The sequence below is a fragment of the Megascapheus bottae genome, chromosome 38 (genome assembly GCF_031878675.1).
Source record: "Megascapheus bottae isolate mThoBot1 chromosome 38, mThoBot2.hap1, whole genome shotgun sequence".
Classification (NCBI taxonomy): domain Eukaryota; kingdom Metazoa; phylum Chordata; class Mammalia; order Rodentia; family Geomyidae; genus Megascapheus; species Megascapheus bottae.
Window position 1 is genome coordinate 4,827,600 of NC_143546.1, and position 17,831 is coordinate 4,845,430.

Below are 17,831 nucleotides of genomic sequence, written 5' to 3' on the forward strand. Positions count from 1 at the left end.
TCTGCCTTCCCCAACTTCCTGGCCGGGGAATCCGCCAAGCATGACGGCATCATTGAGATGTCTGGTCAGAACTGCAGGCACACGCGCTGGGGATGTTCAAACGTGAACACACACAACGCTACAGACGGTGGGCCGTGCCCATGGATGTGCGCATGCGCACCTGCACGCACGCTGCCATAGAAGGCCACGCCCACGTGTGCGCATGCGTATGCACACACTAATCGTGGTCTACTAGGCCATACCCCTGTATGTGCGCATGCGCACACATGCTGGCCTAGAAAGCCACGCCCACCTGTGCGCGCATGCGCTCACGTGCAGGGCCAACATGCTCATGCACGCACTCCTTCTCCTCCTGACAGCTCCACAAAGACCAGCTGCTCTTGGACTGAAATCCACAATGGACCCTGGGGCCCTTGCACCATCTCTGGGCTTTTTGTTTATTTTTATTTTGCTCAAGGCTGGTGCTCTACCACTTGGGCCAAGCCTCCACGTCCAGCTTTTTGCTGGTTCCTTGGAGAAAAGAGGTTCACAGACATTGTCCCCCTGGCCGTTGTCACCTCCAGGGCTCCTCCAGCCTCCTTTCCCCTCGCCTCCCTGGCTCCTGCACCCCACAGCCCCCAGCTCCCCTGAATCTGCCCCTTCTCCCCCTCTCCTGTGGCCCCCACTGGGTGTTACTTTCCAGGGAGCATCTGTCACAGCCTGCCAGGGTTTTGCCAGGGTCACTTAGGTATTGTTTGTTGTCCCTTTGAGCCTGAGAGCCCATAAAAGCCAGGATGTGGCTGGCACTGGTCCTGGAGGCCTGGCACCATGCCCGGCTCAGAGTGAAGAGCCTGGGGGATGTTTGGGGTTAGGTGGAAGAAACTAGATCCCCATAGCTGTCAGCTAACAAAGGCTCAGCCACACCCAGGCCTTCTGTCATCAGATGCCACCTGTCCCCGTGCAGGGCTGGGGGTGTCATTTGCTCCCCCCAACCCCTCCATCCAGAGATCAGTCAGGGCCAGACTTGAAGCTGTGGGCTACTAGGTGGGTTCTGGTAGTTCACATGGGTCCTCAGACAGACAGACAGACAGACACACACACACACACACACACACACACCGCTATCCCCACTTCCAGGCCCCAAATCCCTCACTCCAGTGTCTGACCCCACGATTTACTTGACTACTCCTGTGAGTAGACAGAGCTGCAGACGGCTGAGGGGTGGGGGATGTGGGCAGGGGTTGGGAGAGACAGGGCACCCCCCGCCCCCGATCTTGGGTGACTCACCTCCCTCCTCTAAGACTCCGCTCCTCATCTGCAGAACGACCACAGGGGAGATTTGAGAACGTCTGAGCCATTCCCACCACGCCAGTAAGAAAGGAAAGGTTCTGTTGTTGTTTTAGGGACTGGAGCGTTTATTGAGCATCTACTGTGTCCTGTCGGCACGTTTTCTTTTTTTTTAAATTCTCACAGCCAACTCACGACTCTAAAGGACCAAGAGACGTACCCAAGTCCTCACCGCTAAGATTGAGGGGCCAGTCTCTTCCCTTCTCCCTTCCCCGCTCCTGCCCACTTCCAGGCCTGTAGAGCACCTGTAAAGCAAGCCTGTTGCTCTGGCTTTTGCCACCCAAGCCTTGCCTACCAGGAACCTCGGTTGGCCTGAACCCCTGGGGCAACCTCGGGGAGTGGGGGGGACCACAGGGTTCATTCTCACCCCCAAAGGTGTCCAGGGACGGCTATGCTGTGCAGCCTCTGGCAAGTGAATTGACCTCTCTGAGCCTTCGCTCCCACCCCTGTCACCCCTGCCAGTGAGGGAAGGGGGAGGGGGTACCCTTCCTACTTAGAAGAATGGCACAGAGACAGCAGGCCAGACTCAGGAGCCTGCCAGGGAGGCTTTGAGGAGCTGGGGAGGGAAGGGATGGGATGGGAGGGGTATTTTGGGAAGATTTTTCTGGCAACGCAGGACAGGTTGAGTTGGAGGAGCTGTGTGGGGGCGTGTGAGCAGCTTTGATGCCTGGAAAATACTTGCAAAGGAGTCTCTCCCTCCCTCCCTACCCCCTCCTTTCCCTCCCGCTCTCCCTGAGCCTTGTGAGAAACAAGAAGGGAGGTGGATAGCATGCAAAGGTCTCTTCTGCCTTCCAGATGGCAGACAGGAGACCCCAGGTCTCCCCACCTCCCTGCTTGTTGGCTGAACCCCTTTCTCCACGAGGTGTGATGGATTCCTCTGTGAGTGGGGTAGGGGGAGTCAGATGAGCTTCCTGGTGCAGGGCAGGACTGGAGAAAAGGGAAAGTCGAACAGCCAGCAGCCAACAACTCCCCCAACCTCCTGCTCGGTACCAATCACAATGGAACCCCTCTGTCTGGAGACACCCCCCTCCCCAACCTCCCAACCTCACCCCCATCCCAGTGCCTCCCCTCCAGTCACCTTGCTTTGGGCCAGAGTCTGGGGGTTGCAGAAGAGCCCACCAAAGGGCAGGTGATTGAGAAAAGAGCTGGCCTAGGAGATTGAGGGGGGCAGATCCCCCCTCCCCTCCCCACCCCTCAGCACCCACACAAAAGACCCAAGCAGGACTAAGTTTGCCCAGGGCTTAGTGACCCTGGAGTCAGTGTCAACTGGGTGGAAATCTCGGGATAATATGCAAATGAGCCAGGTGACAGGCAGGGAAGGGGAGAGTGGGAGAGCCACAGATGCAGAACGAGCAAGCAAGCGAGGTGTCTGCTGGAACCTCCAAATCCGTCGTGACTGCCAGGGAGAGAGGGAGGGGAGGAGGGGCGGGGGACACGGGTGGGTGGCAGAGGAGCAGTGAAACAACTCCCCGCACAAAATACCTGCCTGCCAGGATGGTGACTGCCAACCCAGCCAGGAAAGTCCCTGAGATGCTCATCCCCAATCAGTCCAGCAAAAGCCCGACGTGGAGCTGTGGTTCAAGGGGTAAAGCACCAGCCTCGAGCTGTGTGTGTGTGTGTGTGTACCAGTCCTGGGGCTTGAACTCGTGGCTTAGGCACTTGGCAGCTGGCTGTCAGTCAATGCCATCCTATCCGGGAATCTTTGATGAATTGTCCCTGGGAAAGTAAGGGGTGACCTTGTGACTTGTGACCCCGCCAAGAAGGTGAGATTTGCCTCTGTTTGAAACAATCAGATGGATCGGAAGAGTTGGGGGGTGACATGCCCCCACCAGATTTGAGGTTCTGGGGCTCTGAAAGGTCGACACAGGGGGGGACCAAAGAGGGGTAACATTCAGATTTGACCCCCCCCACGAAGAGGAGTCTAGATTCTGGGTGCGTCTGATAATCAAAGGTATGGCCAGGAGACAGGACCTTGTTGGCTAGCCAGGAACAGACAGAAGCAGGGATTGGGGTGGGGGCTGGAATTTTCCAGATGAGCAGCAGCTGGATCTGGTGTTGAGCGTTAACCTGAGACGGTTCTCCCCATGGTTATTTTCTTAACAGAAGGGTCTCGATCAAAGATATTCTCCGAGGATACCTATCCTGAGAGCTGAACTCAGGGCTACCCTGGGCACTGACCTTGAGTTTTGGGGTTCGTGGCTTTCCACTTCCAGCTTTCCATAGAGGGAAGAGTCTCCCAGGCTTTCCGGCTTAGGTTGGCTTTGAACCACCAGCCTCAGATCTCAGCCTCCTGAGTAGCTAGGATGACAAGCGTTGAGACTTCAGCACCTATGCTCTGGGCCTCAACTTGACCTCCTGTACAATGGGTTCACAGAGCTCCAGATGGCTGCAGACAGGCCCTGGCACTCCTTCTCAGCCTGCCTTGTGCCTGCTGCAGGAAGACCCCCAGAAGCACGGGAACCTCAGCTCCTGGGGTATGGGGCGTGGGGGGGTGGGGTGTCCTGGGATCAAGTTGTATGCATCTGGTAGTCACACTTGCAGCCTGGCTGTGTCTCAGCCCCCGTGGGCTGCAGGAGAAGACACAGATGTATTTTGACAAGAACCCACCATTTTCTGCACACACTGAGTCAAAATAAGCCCTTTTTTTTCCCTCCCGCCTTGGGCAGCCCCTGGGACAGGTTATTTCTGCACAATTGACTCCAGCTAAAAACAGAAGCCAGCTCAGCTGGGGCCAGGCACCTCTGCACCCCACCCCGAAGTCTCTGACAAGGAGCTTCCACAGTTCTGTTCTCCCTGAGGGCAGGGGTGGGGGTGTCAGCCCCCAGCCCCAAAGCCCTCTGATGACCCAGAGATGAAAGATCAAAAATGCAATCTTCACCTACGCGATAGCCTGGCTCTGTGGCTCACACCTGTAATCCTAGCTACTCAAGAGGCTGAGATGTGAGATCATGGTTCAATACCAGCCTGGGCAGAAAAGTTCATGGGACTCTTGACAGTGCCCAGATCCTTGTCTGTGAACTCGCCTTGGCTTCACCCTCTTTGGTTGGGCCTATGGGGAGATTTCTAGGTGTATCAGTTCCCATCTTTTCATGACCAGTGGGATAGCCTTGGACTTGCGGTCTAGCCTCGGACTCACAGCAGGCCTGAAACACACCCCCCCCCCACACACACACACAGGATTTGCCTCCCACAGTGTCCCTCGTGTCCTTCTGTGGTGGGCGTGGCCAGGCGCGCTGGCTGTCTGGCTTTGAAGTGGCCCCTCTGAGTCTCCTTCTTTAAATAAACACGACACTGGGTTTTATTTTTGCAAGTGAATGAGATCCAAGAGAGAAATATGGAGCCGCCGGTCTGGCATGGCAGGGACGCACGCGCGCGCACGCACACACACACACACACACACACACACACACACACGAGGTGATAAGAACTCACGAGCTGCTACTCCAGCCCCTGGGTCTGGTGACAAACAAGACTGTCACCTTTATACCAGACCTTAGCAAAGGCCACCAAACAGCAGCTGCAACGACTCCTGGGAAATGTCCTCACAGGCCCCACCCCTCCAGGCAAGGATGGGGGGGACTGGGGGCCCCCATACATGTCTGTCCCCCCCGCATCTGGAGGGTAGACTGCAAATCAGAAAAAGAGGAACTGGTGGCTCACGCCAGGATGCTGAGATCTGACGATCGTGGTTCAAAGCCAGCCTGATCAGGGAAGTCTGAGAGATTCTCATCTCCAGTGAACTACCAAAAGCACCAGAAGTGGCGCTGTGGCTCAAGGTGGTAGAGCGCTAGCCTTGAGCTGAGGAGCTCAGGGACAGGTACCAGGCTCTGAGTTCAAATCCCAGAACCAGCACCAAAAGACAGAGAGAGAAAGAGAGGAAAGAAACGATACAAGCCAGCAATACTTTGAAAGTCACCTTGGGTCTTTCTCCACTGCATCAAATGCTAAAGAGGTGAGGTAAAGGACTTCTGGGAAATTCCTGAGCCCAGGTCAACTTCAGGCAGCCAGGGGGCACCCAGAGGCCCTCTGTGGGGGGGAAAATGGTGCCCAGTGCAATGACCCAGGAGACGTGGACCACAGGCCAGGAGAGGGCATGGTGCCCCTTGTGAGTGGATAACGACCCACGGGAGTCAAAATGCAGCCAGTGTGGGAGAGTTTGGGGGTGTCTGAACTTGGGTCTAGGGGTAGGAAGGTTTTTCTCTCTGTCAGGGCCTGAAGGACCCCCCCCACCAGCTGCGTGACACAGGACTGTCCCCCGTGGGTGTATGAAGAGATTCTTAGCAGCTGTGACAAAGGATTGAATGAAGACACACAGGAAAACAAAGAGGTCAAGTAAGGAGAGAGAGAGGAGGGACAGACAGACATGGAGGAGACAGAAGACAGTAGATAGAGACAGAGCGAGACAAAGAGGGAGACAGACATGGAGATGGAGGCACAGAGAGACACAGAGGCAGACACAGTAACAGAGACAAGAGACAGAGAGGGAGAGAGACTGAGCTAGAAACAGAGACAAAGAGGTAGGGAGATAAGAGACACAGACACAGAAACAAAGAGACAGAGACAGAGACAACAGGACAGACAAATAGAAAAAAGGGAGAGAGCCACCGGGATAACCAGAGCCACAGAGAGAGAGAGACAGACAGACAGACAGACAGACAGAGACAGAGACACAGCAGGGCCAATCAAGCCAGGCAGCTGGAAGCCAGCTCAAGGTGAAGGAAATTTCATTTCTTGCCTTTGGGGAGTGGGGCTGGCTTTGAACTTGGAATCCTCAGATCTCCGTCCTTCTGAACAGCTATGGTGACAGGTACCTGCTCAGAGAAAGTTTTTAAGCAAGGGAATTCCCTAAGCAAAAGGAAGCTTTGCCTTCATAATGGAACTGGGAGAGATGAGATGGAAAAAAACCTCAGAGATACCCAAGTGGCTTGGAGGGGAGGGAGCCTGGAAGTTGGGGGAGCCTGGATGGAAATCAGAACCCCCCCCTCCACATTCCCCACCCCCATCACCCCACCCAAGCAGCATAAAGAGATCCTGGAGAGTCAGACAGCCAATGGATGGACACACACACACACACACACACACACACACACACACGCACACGCACACGCACACACACGTGCGCGCATGCGTGCAAATGTCATTTATATAACTGTGACTATCGGGAAATGTAGATGAGATCACTCACAAAGAAGGTTCTAGAAGAGTCCTGGGTGACATTACAAAAGGACTCCAGAGGACTGCAGGGGCGTCAACCGTGATCCTCACATCTCAGCCTCCCGAGTAGCCAGGATGCCAGATATCAAAGACAGTGATTTACCCAGAGGAGGGGGTGCTCATTCACCCCCACCCCAGAGCCTCCCCACGCACTGCTGAGAAAACCCAGTGCCAGTGGCTCACGCCTGTCATCCCAGTTGCTCAGGAAACTAAGATCTAGGATCACGGTTCAAAGCCAACCCAGGGCAGGAAAGTCCATGAGACGCTTATCTCCAGTGAACCACCAGGAAACCACAAGTGGCGCTGTGGCTCAAGTGACAGAGTGCTAGCCTTGAACTAAAGAGCTTAGGACAGTGCCCAGGTCCTGAGTTCAGGCCCCATGACCAACAGGAAGAGAAGGAAGGAAGGAAGGAAGGAAGGAAGGAAGGAAGGAAGGAAGGAAGGAAGGAAGGAAGGAAGGAAGGAAGGAAGGAAAAGGAAAAGGAGAGGGGAAAGTAGCCCAGAGTCAGGAGTCAGAGTTAAAGGCTGAGGGGTACCCAGAGGTGTTGAAAGAATTTCTCATCCCAAATCCAGAGTTCTTGGGTCTTTGCCTAAACACAAACCAGGGCTCAGAATCCAGAATCTTCCTCCGGCCCCTCTAGGGTTCAAAAAGGGGCTACTCTGCTGGGCTGCCAGAAAGAAAGCACTCAGCCTTTCTGAGCCCCACTGGTGGTACTTGATTGGGGGGGGTCAGGGGAGGGTGTGTGGTTTAAATCCCATAAAGATGGTGAATCAGCTACTCAGAGGCTGGGTGGGAGGAGAAGGTTTCTTCCTGCCAGGCTCTTCTCTGGCTTCTCCAACCCCTGCTTGCCAAATACAAGCCAGGCCTGATTTTATTTTGTTCCCCTGCCAGAAACAAACAACTTAGAGGTGGAGTGGCAGCCGACAGGCCTTTAGAGAGGGGAGGCTAGAAAATTCCTTCTGTTCTTCAGCCTGAAAATCTGAGCCTTTCCTGACTTCCTGCACAAGTGGAGGTACCCACTTCTAGGGGTGCTAGAGTGCAAGGAAGAGAGAGAAAGAGAGTAGAGAAGTAGGATAAAGATGTCCCCTCTTTTTCTCGAAGCTTCCAACTTCGAGTCTAGGAAACAACCAGGCAAGGTTGTTTGATCGCAGAGGTCAGAAAATACAGGGTGTGGTGGCTCAGGTCTTGTCATCTCAGCTCCTCAAGAGGCTGAGGCTTGGGGACAGCACCCAGGCCCTAAGTTCAAGCCCCACAGCCTGAAAGAAAAAAAAAAATAAGACACTAACTGAAAAAAAAAAGTGACAAAAATCAAAACATAACTGGAGTTATGGTTCAAGAGACAAAGCAAATAGGACTTAGCCAAGATGAGATTCGGATTTTAAACTCCAACTACCAAAGAGAGACAGGGTGGGGCGGGGTGGTCAAAAGAATTGAAAAGCCTAACCTGGTGGCTTATGCCCATCACACTAGCTACTTACTCAGGAGGCTCAGATCTGAGGATCACAGTTCAAGGCCAGCCTCCTGCATCTCTGGGATGATGGGTATGAGCTATCCTTTCTTCCCAAACTTACGTCCATCTCCCCCATCTCTCCTCTACTGTAGCATTCTGTGGCCTCTTGATGCTCTCTGTCTGTCTCTCTCTCTCTCTCTCTTCCATTTCCTTCCCTAGAGAAAGTCCCTCTGAGCTTGTTAAACAGCTTATTAGCTCCATCCTACTGCCCAGTATTCCTGCGTTAATGAAACAGCTGGCATTCCCTTCATCAGGGAACAGATCTATCTGGTAGGGCCTCTCGTGCCCGCCCCACAATGGGACATGAGAGCCATTTCCTGCCCCCCTCCCTGGACTGTGTGAGGGCCGCCCCTTCCTGCTGTCTCTACACCAATCAGAAAGGGCAATCCATCTTCTTGGGCCAGGCAGGACCCTGGCACAGCCTACTGGGGACAGAGAATGTCTTTCCATGCCACCCAGAGCAGGGAGACTGGAAATAAATGTGCCTCTAAGAACCAGAGCCAAGTCACAACTCCAGGCACTCAAGTTCTTAGAACTGACGATTCCAAGGCTGTGCTTAGAAGAGGTTACACATCTATGAACCCCAAAATAGAGTAGGTATCAGGGGCTTACGTTTTGGCATCCCAGCCACTCAGGAGGCTGAGATCTGAGGGTCGTGGTTCGAAGCCAACCAGGGTAGTAAAGCCTCTGTGAGTCCGATCTCGTCTGAAAAGACTCTGTGAGATTCCTATGTCCGATGAACCATGCCACAAATCAGAAGTGGGGCTGCAACTCAAGCGGTAAAGCACCAGCCTTCAATGGTAAAAACTCAGGGACAGAGCATAGGGCCTGAGTTCAAGCCCCGGATCTGGCACAGTCATCATCATCATCATCATCATCATCATCATCCTAAAATGGTCCATTTTTCTGTGGTTCAGTTTGCCTGGGAAGTCAGGATCCAGGACTACTTGGGTGAGAAATGTTCAATTTCCTTCCTATCTGATTCTAAGACTTTGGTTTTATTCTGTGTGGAATTGTTCCCAATGATTAGCTCTGTGTGTGTGTGTGTGTGTGTGTGTGTGTGTGTGTGTGTGTGTGTGTGTCCTGGGCTTCAATTTGGGGCCTGGTACCTGGCCCAAAGCTTTTTTGCTCAAGGCTGGTGTTTTACCATTTGAGCCACACCTCCACTACCAACGTTTTGGTGGTTCAGTAAAGATAAGAATCTCGTGGACTTTTCTTCACGGGCTAGATTTGAACCATGGGACCCCAAATCTCGGCCTCCTGAGTGGTTGGGATTTGCAGACTGTGTTTCACTATGCGTTCCCAGCTGGAACATCTTTCTACCTCCCGCTCCCTATGTCTGAGATTATAACCGTCCCTCCTCAGGGATGGCACCCAGGCCCAGAGTTCAAATCCCACCATACTCACAGAGAGATGGAGGGATGGGAGAGGAAGGGAAGGAGGGGAAGAAAGGAAGGAGGGAAAGAGATTTGAGCCGGGCGTCAGGCGTGCAGTCCTGTTACCCGAGCTACCCAGGAGGTTGAGACCTGAGGATGGTGGTTCAAAGCCAGCCTGGGGAAGGAAAACCCACGAGACTCAGGAACTGCACAAAAACCAAAAAAAAAAAGAACCTAGAAATGGAGCTGTGGCTCAAGAGGTAAAGCACTGGGCTTCAGCAGAAAAGCTCAGGGACAGCGGCCAGGCCCGAGGAGAAGTAGGAGGAGGAGGAGGAGGAGGAGCTGAGGGGGAGGAGGAGCTGAGGGGGAGGAGGAGGAGGAGGAGGAGATGAGGAGATGTGGAGGAGGAGGAGATGAGGAGGAGGAGGAGGAGATGAGGAGGAGGAGGAGATGAGGAGGAGGAGGAGATGAGGGGGGGAGGAGCTGAGGGGGAGGAGGAGGAGGAGGAGATGAGGAGGAGGAGATGAGGGGGAGGAGGAGGAAGGGAATGAGAGGAGGTGGGAGGAGGAGAGAGGAGATGGGAGGAGAGAAGGTAGAAGGAGAAGAGGAAGAGGAGGAGAGGATGGGAAGTGGAGGAGGAGGAGAGGAAAAGAGGTGGGAGGAGAAGAGGATGAGGAGGATGTGAAAGGAAGAAGAGAACAGGAGGAGGAAGGGGAAGGGGAGAAGAGGAAGAGGATCCGGAGGGGGAAGAGAGAGAGATAAGGACAGGAGGAGATGAGGGGGAGGAGGAGGAGGAAGAAGAGATGATTAGGAGGAGGAAGAGGAGAAGATGAGGAGGAGAGGGAGGAGGAAAGAGGAGGAGAAGGAGGAGGAGGAGATGATTAGGAGGAGGAGGAGGAGGAGGAGGAAGAGATGATTAGGAGGAGGAAGAGGAGAAGATGAGGAGGAGAAGGAGGAGGAGGAGGAGGAGGAGGAGATGATTAGGAGGAGGAGGAGGAAGAGATGATTAGGAGGAGGAGGAAGAGATGATTAGGAGGAGGAGGAGGAGGAAGAGGAGGAAGAGATGATTAGGAGGAGGAGGAGGAGGAGGAGGAGGAAGAGGAGGAAGAGATGATTAGGAGGAGGAGGAGGAGGAAGAGATGATTAGGAGGAGGAGGAGGAGGAGGAGGAGGAGGAGGAGGAGGAGGAGGAGTGCAGCAGCGCCGGCCCAGAGCCCTTTCCCCCATGCTCCACCCCCGCATCTCTGTTCAAGCCTGGCACCGAGCCACCACCCTCTCTGCCCCTCCAGGCTCCAGCTAGAATGGCAGAAGCCCAAGCCATGCAGCCGGTTCTCTGCCCCCGGCACACTAGCTGAGGTCAGGAGCCAGCCAAGCCCCAGAGCAGAGCTGGCACCCAGGGAGCTCTCCAGGCTGCAGGCTGGCAGGTTGGGGAGGTGGAGAGGGAGAAATGGCTGACCTGTAGCTGGTGCCCTCTTGCCAGCTATCCTGGCCACCCCTCAACGCTTTGTAGCCCAATCCTTGCTAATGCCCGCTCTCCTGATTGGCTTGTTAGGCACAGACAGCACCCAGGCTCTGAGTTCAAACCCCAGGATTGGCACACACACACACACACACACACACACACACACACGGAATCTAGTGATTGTTAAAATGAAACATCTGAAGTGCATTCAGGGCTGTATTTTCTTGAGAAATCTTAGACCCGAGGTACTTTTGACACAGAAAGCCAGACCAGGGATGCAGGCCGTACACATGGCACAGAAATGCTAAGCCAAGTGTGTGCATGTGTGCACGGGCGTGCGCATGCGTGTGTCAGAGAACCAGGGATGGTTCTAAATGTCAGTAGGAAAAGAGATACATGGCCAGAACCCTGGATGTGCCCAAGACTTTTCTTCTCTCTTCTAAAAGTTCTCTACCTGGAAACCCAGGGTTTGTGTGAATTAAATGAAAAGGGGAACTTAAATAAATTTAAAAATAAAACACAGTACCAGAGCTAGTCCCTGAGATTGTGTTCTCATCATGATGAGATGTTTTCTAGCTGGACCAACTTTCTCCAGGCATTTGTGAGGGTAGGGGAAGCCTCAGGCCTGGGGCTCTTGCGCCTGTCATCCTAGCAACTTGGGAAGCGGAGATCTGAGGATGGAGGTTCAAAGCCAGCCCTGCGGGCAGACAAACCTGACAGACTCTTATTGACTAACCAGCGAAACAAAGCCCAGCGTGGCTCACAGGGTACAGCGCCAGCCTCGAGTGAAAGGGAGAAAAACAAAACAAAGCAAAGGGACAGCTCCCGGGCCCTGAGTTCAAGCCCCAGTGCCAGCCCAGAGGGCAGGGAGGGAGGGAGGGAGGGAGAGGGGGGGAGGGAGGGGGGAATGGAGGAGGGCACTTCACTTGTCCTCCAACCTAATCTGCCAATCAACGTTCCCCAGACTTCACAGCACCCTCCGGGCGGGGTCCGCCCTCCCCCAAACCAAACCCCTCTTCTCTTGCTTGTTGGGGGTGGGGGGTGGGGATGGGGGTGGGGGTGGAGAGTGGGGTGGGGGAAGGATGGGTTCTTCAGGGCAACGCGGGCGTTTGAGGGGCGCCAGCCCCCCTAGCCCCCCCCTCCGCCCCTGGACGAGCGCGGTCCAGCCCGATGGTCCCCAATGGGGTACGCGTGTGCGCGTGTGTGCGCGCGCAGGTGTGTGTGTGTTCGTGCGTGCAGGTGTGTGTGCGTGCGCGTGTGCGTGCAGGTGTGTGTGTGCAGGTGTGTGTGCAGGTGTGCGTGCAGGTGTGTGTGCAGGTGTGTGTGCATGCAGGTGTGCGTGCAGGTGTGTGTGCAGGTGTGTGTGCAGGTGTGTGTGCATGCAGGTGTGCGTGCAGGTGTGCGTGCAGGTGTGTGTGCAGGTGTGTGTGCAGGTGTGTGCATGCGCGTGTGCGTGCGCGTGTGCGTGCAGGTGTGTGTGCAGGTGTGTGCGTGCGCGTATGCGTGCAGGTGCGCGTCTGTGCATGCAGGTGTGCGTGCAGGTGTGCGTGTGTGCGTGCAGGTGCGCGTCTGTGCATGCAGGTGTGCGTGCAGGTGTGCGTGTGTGCATGCAGGTGTGCGTGCAGGTGCAGGTGCGCGTGCAGGTGTGCGTGCGTGCGTGTGTGTGCGCGTGTCTGTGCACGTGTGCGTGCAGGCAGGTGGGCGCGTGCGCGCGTCCTCGCTAGGCCTGGAGCGGCCCGAGCCCCATGGGCGATGGCCGGGCGCTCTTCCTCGGCCAGCCTGGGCCCCAGGCGGGGGTCACAGCAGGGGAGGGGGGAGGACGGGGAGCGGGGGAGGGGGAGGAGGATGGGGAGGACCAGGAGGAACCAGGGCGACCAGAGACTCCCCCCCCCCAGCCGGGGGGCCGAGGCTGGAGGGAGAGGGGGGACCCGGGGAAGGGTGGGGGCGGGGGAGGAGGAGGGGAGGAGAGAGGGGAGGAAGGGGGGAGGGAGGGGAGGAGGGAGGGGAGGAGCGAGCAGGGAGGGAGGAGGAGACCGGTTTGAGTTTCCCACCCGGAGGAGCTGGACGGGCGCGGCGCGAGGGTCGTGATTGGAGGACGGGCGCCGCCCCGGCCCCGCCGCCCCCCTCCTCCCTCCTCCTCCTCCCTCCTCCTCCTCCTCCTCCTCCCGCCCGCCCCCCGCCGCCCGCCGGGTTACTCGAGGCGGCGGCGGCGCCGGAGCGCACGGGAGCCGCGCAGGATCCGCCCGGGGCCGCGGAGCGAGGCTGCGCCGGAGGCGGGGGCGCCAGGTGGGTGCGGGCCGGGGGGCGGCGGGGGGCGGACGGGGCGGACCGGGGCGGCCGGGCCGGGGACCCCGATCTCCACCCCCCCCCCCCGCTCACCCCGCGCGCGCCCGGCCGGAGCCGCGGAGCCGGGGAGCCGGGGCGCGGGGCGCGGGGGGCGCAGGTCCCGCCCGCCGGCCTCAGGGTCTTCGGGGCCGGCCAGGGCTCCCCGCCCTCCGCCTCGTTGGAGGGGCGCAGGGGGCGGGGAGGGGAGGGGCGGGAGGGCCGGGGCGGGGGCTCCCTCCTCCCCCCTCCTCCCCCTCCTCCCCTCCCTCCTCCCCCTCCTCCCCCTCCCCCCGCACCCCGGCTCCCCCCGGACTGGAGTTGCGGCCGGGACCTGAGTCACGAGCACCGGGAAGGAAAGGCGAAGCCGCCGCCCGGGGAGGACGCGGGGACCCCGGGGAGGAGCCGGGGAGGGGGCGCGGGGACCCCGGGGAGGAGCCGGGGAGGAGACCCCCCCATCCAGGGGAAGCGGGGAGACCTGTCCTGGGTCCCAGAGGCCAGTGAGCACCCCAGGCCTGGAGGACCTGGGGTGGGGCCCCAGGATGGGTGGGGGCCCCTCTTCTCCTGTTCTCTGCCCCATCCCCCCTGCACTCCGCCTCCCACAGCAGCACCGCTCGCCCCTGCCTGCACACACACACACACACACACACACATCTGCACACACAATCCTGCACACACACACCTACACCTGCCCACATGAGCCTGCACACACACACGAGCCCCCCCCACAAGCCTGCAGAGACACACAAGCCCCCCACACAAGCCTGCACATACACACACACACATGAGCCCCCCCACACGAGCCTGCACACATCTGCACACACAATCCTGCACACACACACCTACACCTGCCCACATGAGCCTGCACACACACACGAGCCCCCCCACAAGCCTGCAGAGACACACAAGCCCCCCACACAAGCCTGCACATACACACACACAGGCCCCCCCACACGAGCCTGCACACATCTGCACACACAATCTTGCACACACGAGCCTACACACACACAGGATCCCCCCATGCACAATCCCTCACACAGCCCTGCACCCATGAGCCTGCACACACACGAACCCTCACACACACACCTGTATACGTGAGCCTGCACACACACACACACCTGCATATGAACCTGCACACACATGCCTGCAACAAGCCTACACACACTACTAAACACATGCCTGCACACACACACTCGTGTACACACACCTATACGCGAGCCTGCCCGGGAGCCCACACACACGCCTGCACGCACACGCCTGCACACTCACCCCACAGGCCCAGAGGGAGACTGCAGATGGGACGCCCGGCTTGGCACTGGAACTCAGCGCCTTGCCGAGGGTCTTCAGTCGGGTGGGGCACAGGCAGGGACAGGCACCGGGGAGAGAAGGGGTGAAGCCTGTGCCAGCCTAGGAACAGGGGTCGTGGGAGAGGAAGGTGCCCGACACCTCGCCTTCGTGGCTGCGGAAAGTGAGTGCACCTGTTTGTGTACCGAGCAACTACTACCCCGAGCATGCTGTACTAAGTTGCTAAGGACAGGAAGACTTGTTGGAGAGAGCCATGGAGGAAGGCAGAGTTCACAGAGGCGGGTCTTGAACCAACGCCTCAGCAACAGAAGACAGGAGAGACAGGAACTGCAGAAGCTGCGGGAGTAGAATGTCCAGATTCCCCTTTCCCTCACCCCTGCAACCTCATCTCAGTTGTCTGGCCGAGAGGAGAGACGCAAAGAACAGAAAGAGTTAGCTGGGGGAACTGGTTTCCCAGAGTCTCCGCTCCTCAGGGAGGAATCTGAGATCTGAGCATCAGAGTTCAAAGTCAACCCAGGCAGAAATAGCTGGGAGACTCTGAGGTCCAGTTTCACCAGCAAAAAAGAAAAAGAAGCCAGACATTGGAGGTGTCACTCCAGTGTCTTAAATGAAAAAAAAAAAAAAGCCAAGAGACAGCGCCCAGGCCCTGAGTTCGAGCCCCAGGACCAGCCACACACGTCAGAGCCATTGATACAGGGCCAGTGGAGAAAGAAAAGCCAAGAGAAAGAAGGGAGAATGTCTTTCTAGAACACCTCCATCTTAGAAAGGAACCCAGCCAGCAAAGGAGAGAGGGAAGACCAGAGACCTGAGACTGCTAGATTTTGGAATTCAAGTGAAGATTCTCCTAGAAGGCCGGGGAGGGGGGGAAAATGAGGGGGCCATGGGGGAGATCATGAAAAGGGGACTCCCCAAAAAGGCCAGGAAAGGATGGAGAGTTACCCGTGCTCGTGCTAGCTGATTTGCTTGTGCGCGTGTGCGTGTGTGTGTGTGTGTGTGTGTGTGTGTCAGTTCTGGGACCACAGTTCCACCTTGAGCTTTTTGGTGGCTCATTGGAGGTCAACGAGTATCATGGATGTTTCTTGCCCAGGCTGGCTTTGAACCATGATCCCCATAGCACAGCCTCCTGAGTAGCTAAGAGGGCAGACAGGAGTCCCCCGTGCCACCACCGTTCGTTGAATACTTTATCTTGTACCAAACACATTGCCAAGTTGGGGGTGTCTTTCTGCTTCGGCCGAGAAGTGCCAGCCTGAAGCCCAGCCTTACCCCTTCCCTTGCACACACCTGTAACCCTCGCGACTCAAGAGGCTGAGATCTGACGATCATGGTTCAAAGCCAACCAGAGACGGTAGATCCATGAGACTATCTCCTATTAACCAGCAAAAAGCTGTAGTAAAAAACAAACAAACACTCACCAGGACTCAGAGTTCGAGTCTCCAGATTGGCATGGAGCAGGGGAGGGAGAAGAGAGTTTGGGTTTTGAGAAATGGAGAATCGGTGAGCAAAAAGCTCATAGCCCACAGAGCCACTGTAGGATGGGGGCCCGTAGGGACCCTGGGAAAGTTCTAGAAGCTTGGCTTTGCACGTTGGGGGAAGGGGGCGCAGTGATATGCCAGGCTGGCAGAAGGAATTGGTGAGGGCAGAGGTGTCTGTTTAATTTGAGTGGCGTCCACAGAACACCCAGGGACCAGAGCCTGGAAAAGACAAGTACATTTCCTTTTTTTTTCTTTTCAATTCTCTGTCAGGTGCTGGACAAAAAAAGCAGTTGCCATTATTGAACAACGTGGTTGTGTAAGGTGGTCAGTGTCACACTCCCTTTTCAGCATCCTCACCGACGCATCTTGATCATTTCCCTTCGTGCATTGCTCACACAGGCACACACCCCACCCCCTACCCCGCACATAGTAGGTGCTCAACTAGCACATAGTAGGTACTCAAGTTAATTTCTTGTGGTGTGTGTGAATTATGGGAGACCTAGAGCCCGGCTAAAGGTCTAGGTGTGTTCAGAGACAATGCAGTCCCTTCCATGGAGGCGTTTCCTTGAGTTAGACAAGGATGGGGGTGAGGCTGAGAAAGAGAGGTACCAAGGAAGTGTGATTCAGATACTGCAGGATCGAGCCAGAGCCGGTGCTAGGAAAGGAAAGCTGTCTCATCCCATCCCAGGTTCCACTTGCCAGAGCTAAGATGCAAATGAGGAATGAGGCTGTGAAAAGGAAACACAGGTGTCTTTGCCCATTTTTTTTTTTTTTATCGGTGGTTTTATTCCTTGAGAAATAGCTCAAAATAGAGCTCCTCCGCCATGTTGCTTCACCACCTGGAAATTCCTTGAGCTCTATGAAAACACAAAGAGTTCCTGGAGGGGGAAAAAACGTATTTGAGGAGTGTCTTCTTCATTTCCTCTTCTTAGAAAGGGAAAAGTCTTCTAAGGTCTTTTTTTTTTTTTTTTTTGGCAGGGGGAGTTAAGGGTAGGGGCTTGTCCTGGGGCTTGAACTCAGGGCCTGGGTGCTGTCTCGGAGCTTTTGTGCTCGACCACTGGAGCCACAGAGCCACTTTTATGGTTAATTTGGAAATGAGTCTCATGGATTTTCCTGCCCTAGCTGGCCTTGAACCCCGATCCTCAGATCTCAACCTCCGGAGTAGATAGGCTAACAAGTCAGAGCCATATACAGGTAACTCATGCCTGTAAACCCAGCTACTCGGGAGGCTGAGATCTGAGGATCACAGTTCAAAACCAACCCCAGCATGAAAGCTCATGGGTCTCTTTTCTCTCCCCCCTCCCCCCCCCAAAAAAAGCCAAATATGACTCTGGTTCAAGCAGTAGAGTACTAGCCTTGAGCCAAAAAAAAAGCTGAGGAAAAATGCCCAGGTCCTGAGTTCAAGCCCCAGGTCTGGCATAAAAAAATAAATAAATAAAAATAAAGAAAACCAGTGAAACTGAATGGTTAGAATAAAAAAACGCTATAATGGAAGGCAGGACGTTGGGTACACGATACGAGACAGGATGCATGGTTTCTTTGGTTTCTCTCCATCCTTTCTTCCCTCACCACTACCAGCCAAAAGGTTCATTTGCATTTATTTTGCATATGGAAATTCCCATTCTGAGTTTCTGCAGAGAAAAATCTTCTGAGGCAAAAAAAAAAAAAAATCATCATAATAAACACGATCATAAAAACCTGGAATGCCTGTGAGTTAGAGAATAACATCAGTGAGATCTTTTTAAGGCCCTTGTCCCCTCCCCGACCATACACAAGCTTCTTATACCGCTCATAGTAAAGGCAAGATTAAGAAAACAAAAGTAAACTGTCAACCACATATATGT

The 17,831-nt window shown here is 55.6% G+C and overlaps 1 protein-coding gene across 2 annotated transcripts in view; it reads left to right on the forward strand.

Moving 5' to 3' along the window:
* Positions 1-17,831, forward strand: part of Cplx2 (complexin 2) — a 35,052-nt gene that overhangs the window by 14,189 nt on the left and 3,032 nt on the right. The window contains exon 1 of one of the 2 annotated variants that reach the window (XM_090325501.1): positions 13,044-13,174. The exons of the other annotated variant lie outside the window; for it this stretch is intronic. The gene's annotated coding sequence lies outside the window, so the exon portion shown is untranslated. Of the gene's footprint in view, positions 1-13,043; positions 13,175-17,831 lie in introns of those variants that run through there. 2 annotated transcript variants of the gene reach the window in all.